The sequence below is a fragment of the Coturnix japonica genome, chromosome 4 (genome assembly GCF_001577835.2).
Source record: "Coturnix japonica isolate 7356 chromosome 4, Coturnix japonica 2.1, whole genome shotgun sequence".
In the NCBI taxonomy this organism is placed as follows: Eukaryota; Metazoa; Chordata; class Aves; order Galliformes; family Phasianidae; genus Coturnix; species Coturnix japonica.
The window spans coordinates 18,918,503-18,924,502 of NC_029519.1; the positions used below are offsets into that span (position 1 = coordinate 18,918,503).

The 6,000-nt window shown below is 39.0% G+C and overlaps 1 long non-coding RNA gene across 1 annotated transcript; it reads left to right on the plus strand.

Moving 5' to 3' along the window:
- The first annotated feature begins 2,293 nt into the window (after positions 1-2,293).
- Positions 2,294-4,359, plus strand: LOC107312981. Its single transcript, XR_004307005.1, has 4 exons — positions 2,294-2,692; positions 3,300-3,446; positions 3,760-3,825; positions 4,184-4,359. It is a non-coding gene; the product is annotated as an uncharacterized LOC107312981 (long non-coding RNA).
- The last annotated feature ends 1,641 nt before the right edge of the window (positions 4,360-6,000 follow it).

Consider the following 6,000-nt stretch of genomic DNA (forward strand, 5'->3'; position numbering starts at 1 on the left):
ATTTCAAAGGCATGATGCTGGCAGGAGCTGGCTGTAAAAGCTGCTGTCTTTGACCAGGACCAATCTGATATCAGCTTCTGCTTTGGATAGAGCTACCCGCTTGTGCTGCTGACATGTTCTACTCAACTGCAGCACTTTTTGGGCTGCTAAACCTTCCGGAGGGGTTTCAGGGTCAGGTGACTGCAGAAACCATCTTCTTCTCAAGAAAATGCAAATAGCATACAGCATCCACCGTGAGCTGTAATCAGCTTCATAGAATTAAGCTTTAATCTTTATCTGCTAATACTTCATGTATTCTAGTTGACTCACTGAGGGGAAAATTTATTTTTAAAAAAACTTTCTTAAGTGGAAAGACACACATACATAGTAGTAGCAGATGGTTGCATTGGCCCTCCACAGCCAAAATTAAAGTATGTGCTTGTTTTGTCTGGACTTAGAGCTCTTCTCTTACTGGGGAGATAAAGTCAGGAAGGCTCCAGAGCATCTACAGTTGTATAAGTTCTGATGTAAATGTATAAGTTCTGATAAGTGGCTGATGTACAGGAGCACAGTGATTAACCCCCTCTTTTCACACCTTCCTTAGGTGGCTGCACATGCTGCAAACAAAAAAACACAACTACACTTCCCAAAGCCTGTGCCTCAGCAAAGATATGTTCATCACAGTTGCCACTTGACATTCTTTGCAACAGAGAGGCAGATCATTTAGAAAAATCACTGCAAAAGTGCCATAGTAATATTCTCAGACTATGCAATTTCACAGGAGCATTTTACACCACTCTTGTAGAATTCTGACTGTTATAGACTTCACAGTGGGAGACTTTAAACAGAAAATTTGTAGGAAATTTGGTAGCACTTTATTATCAGTTACCTATAAGCATGTTTTATTGCTTTATTTATCATATGCTTCCCTATTGTTCCTATTTCAGGAACAGCATTTTAAAACAGGAATTTTTCCTAAGTATATGAGTCGTTAAAGCATGCTATAGTTCATCCTATCTTTTTCACGGGAATATAAGAAGGAGACACTGTATTTTACATCACTGTGTTCTTGCAGTGAGTTTACTAGCCTCCATGAAGAATGTCTTGATGAAATTAAATAGGTGGAAAAAAATTTCATGGAGTGTGCAAATGAAACAGCCAGGAATAAATCCACTTATGCAAGACTCACACTGAGAGGCTGATGAGCTTTGACAATTGGAATAAATTATTTTGGCTGGAAGGAGATTCCATCTTATCAAGACAGGACAGCACTGAACCTTACAGTAGTTTTCATTTTGCAACCGAACAAAATAGCTTTATGGAAGTGACCGGGTAACCTTGTCCATAGTGACCTTGTACCTGTGCCATATAAGCATGCCCCCATGCAGTGTGTGCTTCCTACCAGTTCACAGCCACATGATTGCAGCTGATGAAGTGATGTCTTCTTTGGCTGAGCAGCACGGTGATTGCTGCTGGCTGCCATGTGGTGCATGACTGAAGGCACAACACCACGTAGCCTAAGTCTGAACAGCTCTGCTCTGAAAGACCCAAGTGAGGGTCTGTAGCTATGCATCATGCCTCATAACTAAAGAGAGACAGGACTCTCTCCCCAAGACCTCCTGTGCAAATCTGACAATCTTTTTCTTTGATTTTTTTTAATCTTCTGTTGCATTGACTAGCAATGCTACTTTCAGCTAATAGCCTTTTGTTTAGGTTGGCTCTGGGCAGAAAATATTCTCTTGCTGTATATTGAACACTGCCTTAAGGCACTTCTGAGATGCACACGAATAATTAAAAAAATATTTCAGTCTTTAAGAATAGTTATGGTCATACATGGTAGTAATATCTATACTTGTCATCCTATAGTATCAACATTTCTTGAGGTGGTCTGCCTCTGATTTTCGGTGCTTGATGTTCCCCATCATTTACATTGGTTTTACTGTGTAATTATTACTTCTCTAGTCTCAGAGAAGAGAATTGAACTCCCTTTATGTGTACATTCTTCCCTTTAATATTATTCCTTCCTTAAAATAACCACACAGTTCCTTCCTCAAATACAGACTCTGCAGAAGAATCTGCAGAAAAAGTGGTTTATGGGAAATTGGTAATCACAGCCTGAACCTTTGATTAATCAGCTGAGGCAAGTGTGGGGTCAGCTGTGGGAGCACAGGTGAGTGTAATTTAACTCCATCTCCTCTAGACCTCATTTAAGGGCTGACCACCACTAAGGCAGCATCTCTTGGAGACTGATTCTTGGTGGTGAGTGTCTCAGTGGTTCCCAGCAGACTGAAGGCTTCCATTGGGTGAGTTTTCCTGTAAATAACCTTCTGGGTATTTACAACTATCATCTTTTCATTATTTATCACCGTATAAGTGGTATATTCTAAACTGGTACATTTATTAGTTTAGAATTAGATGTACACATGCATACACATACATACATAGTATAGCAACATTCTTAGAACTAAGTATTCATGAAAATAGATTGTTAGTATTTAATGACTGAATGGTATTATCCTTTCCTATTTTTAATACTATTGTTTGACAAGTATTTTTGAAGTACGTCAGTGTCTTACTGTTTTTTTTTTTTCCAGCACCCTGCAAATTAATTAATCCCCTCCCAGGATGTCAAGTTAACTGTGGGGACCAACACATACGGAACCACAGGCTGGAGAAAGTCCTTCAGTTGCACATTCAGAATGAATACTGTGATGTAATGTAGTCAATGGCTCCTCCTTTTTAAAGAAAAGCAGTGATTAGTTAGTATTATTTTACCGGGTTGTTAATGCTAGCAATGTTCTATTGCAGTTGTATAACTAAGTTAATTACTAATAAAGAAATGACTCTCATAAACAGGGGAACAAAAAGTATGGACATATTTTCTGAGGTTAGCTCAATCCTTGAGATAGGAATCCCAGATTAGGTAATACAGCCTTTCATTTATAGGGCAGTAAATCCACACCAGTGTAGATGTAATCATTGGGATCTGGCCCATATGCAGGAAATTAAAAGGAAATTCCATCCATTTATCTTAATCACAGATAGCTACCTTCTTCAGATGTAGGAAGCCTAGCATACACTAAAAATAAAAGCTTCCAGGAGCCTGTAAAGAGTGATGTTTTCCATCCATTTCACTTTGCTGATGTTCTATGGGTTATTGTAAATGATTGTCCATGGGTATCACACAATTGTTTGTCAACAACAAATTATCAGCTGTCCTAATGAGGTGGTGCATTGAGATGAGTTGTAATTAGCATAAATAGAAAGTAATGAAGTGATAAATGAAGTGCCACTTCAAAACATAATATTCTGGACCACAGCTTTTTAAGCCCTCGATGCCCTGTGCTGTGTAGTCTGACCTGTGATGAAGGAAACCAGACATTTAAAAGTGCTGAGAACCCAGCTATCTGCACACATCCTTGCTCTGCATACGTCGTATTTGGGCAGTGCAATTAGCAAGCAGTAAGGTAAGCCTCAGGCTAAATGGCAATTAAATAGTCACAGAGAACAGCCAGCCGTTAATCTCTATAACTTTCCTCTGCAACATAAATGAATTTTCAGTAAAGACGAGCAGCATAATTTGTATTGTTTTTGATGTCACAAATATTATCAGTAGAAAATGCATTGTAAGCTCTGCAATTAAATACTATATTTGAAGCAATCAAGCAATTAGAAGAAAGTTGTTTTCTGTGCATTTACTGAGACATAGATGTAGCTCTTGTCCTAACTGTGGAATTAAGTGCCTCGTGAGAACTGCTTGTTTTCCTTACTATTCTACAGGAAAAATTTGACATTAACACTGCCTTTTGTCACAACCAGTCACTGGGAGGATGTGCCCATACAAAGGTGAGAGTAAAAATATCTCTAATCTGTACTGTGAACTAGTTCTTGGGCTGAGCCACTGGAGGGGTTCTTCAGAGCTAAAAATAAGCTTTGGTTGAGCACAGCTCTGCACATCTCTGTGATAACTCCACTGAGCTACTTCTTGACAAAATTATTTTCTTGAAATTTATTGGTGTCAAACAAGTTAACAGGGAACCAAAAAGACGTTTCTATTTCTTAAACATCATAAAGATAAGGGTAGGATCTGATGTCCCACAGTATGGTTTTTTAATTGCATTTCCTAGTTTTGATAGGCTTTCTAAAAGAGTAGTATGAAATGCCCACAGTGGGTTACTAAACAAAAATACGTCTATATCTGCAGGATATTTCCAGAACAAAGGAATCATCTTGTCTCAAGCAATTCCAGCTATTCTACCAACTTAATTTATTTTTTAATTTTGCTAACTGCTTGATCATCACAGTATAATTTCTGCAACAACATAACTTGTCTTTCATTTATTTGTGTCTGGAAATAAATTTTTCTAACATTTGCTGAAACATTTTTGTATGACTGATATCTTTTCTCTGTCCTTTCTGTAAAGCATAATGGAATGCTTGATTGATCTGTGTTTAATTTCTTACTGTAGCTTAAGCCTTTATTTTCTCAGTGACAGAAGCCCTGATGAAAGTATCAAATGATAGAAGCAATCTCGGTAAGACAGATTGCAATAACACAACTAATGTTTAAACTAAATCCTGAACATGAACATATGTATTTTTAACGGTAGTATTATGGTTTGGAGTGGTTTTCTGGTTTGCTTTTAGAAATCTGCGCACTCACAAAATAAAATATTCATCTTGAAACAATTTATTTATGAATTAATCAGCGACCTAATTTTCAGTTACCCGATGACAAATAAAACCACATTATGTTGCCAGGCCAGTATGAGGTGTCTATGCCTGTGACTAGTGGTTTCCATATAAATGCCTACACACCTTCTGATATTAGCACAGTGCTCCAAAGGGTAGCATGCAGGTGGAAGAGACAAAATGGCAGTTTCACTTACTTGCTTGGTGACTACAATGCATTTAGTTCTAGGTGGCAGTGGATGGAGCAAAAGGGCTGTCTTGTGTTTTTTTCAAGAGGCTGATAGCCATTCCAGTCACCCATTCCCTGCTGAGCACTCTGAAACTGGGCATGCCCCTAAGAGAAGGGGGTGGCACACAGTCCTCTTCCCTTCCCAGCACAGGTTGCCTGGATGGTCTCCAAGCCAAAGTGGGGCCAACAGCAGTGCAGTCACTGCAGCACTACTGGATGATCATGGAGCACCTGGCCTTCAAGCCCTGTTAGGAGGATGGAGGAAATCCCACAGCTGTGAGGACAGGCAAGGTGAGGTAGGTAGGAGAGATCTATTCCTGTTCTATAGGATATTAAGGGAAGCTGTCTAAAAATGAGTTTAACATAAAAGTTAGGAATTAGTCTGTTCTGCTGTTGTTCAAAGCATCTTTGCAAAGCTCATTTAAATGCTGTCCTCAGTCCTACAAGAGGCTGTGAAACGAGTAATGGTGTTGACAATCAATGTAATACTGTTGTCAGGACTTCCCTTCTCTGTAGCTGTTCTGTCTTCAGGAACTAATTTTGCCCAGTCAGGTTATAAAATGGAGTTGTGTCCTAGGTTCTTTGCCTTTGTTAAGAAATTGGATTTGCAATAGGTTCAAGTTGTGAAAAGATCACCTAATTTTTTTCATAGAGTAGGCTTGTCTTACATGGATAGTTTTTACAAATGAAATGCTAAAACAAGCACATGCCTCCCCCATGTTGAGATGATCAATACACAGGCCATTTCCAATGGCCTGGTATTTGTCCAGTATCCTTGCTTCAAATATTGCCTCAGCACTCAGTTCCTAAATGGCAGAAACAACTTCCTACTGATCATAATGCTGGGTGCAGCCATCAGAAATATCTGAGCATGCATATACAAATCTGTTGCTCTCAATGGCACATGTTAACCTTTTTTCTTCAGTCTGACAATAGTTTGCGGACTGGGAGCTGCTCCTCACTGGTGTGCTTTGGGATTCTGAAGATGTGAAACCACTGTGGTGACTGTTGAGTAAAAACAGCTAGCTGTAAGGAAGTTGCTTCTATGGTACAGAAAAAGGGTCCAAGTCACAAGTGAGAGAAAAATGAGTAACAGAAGT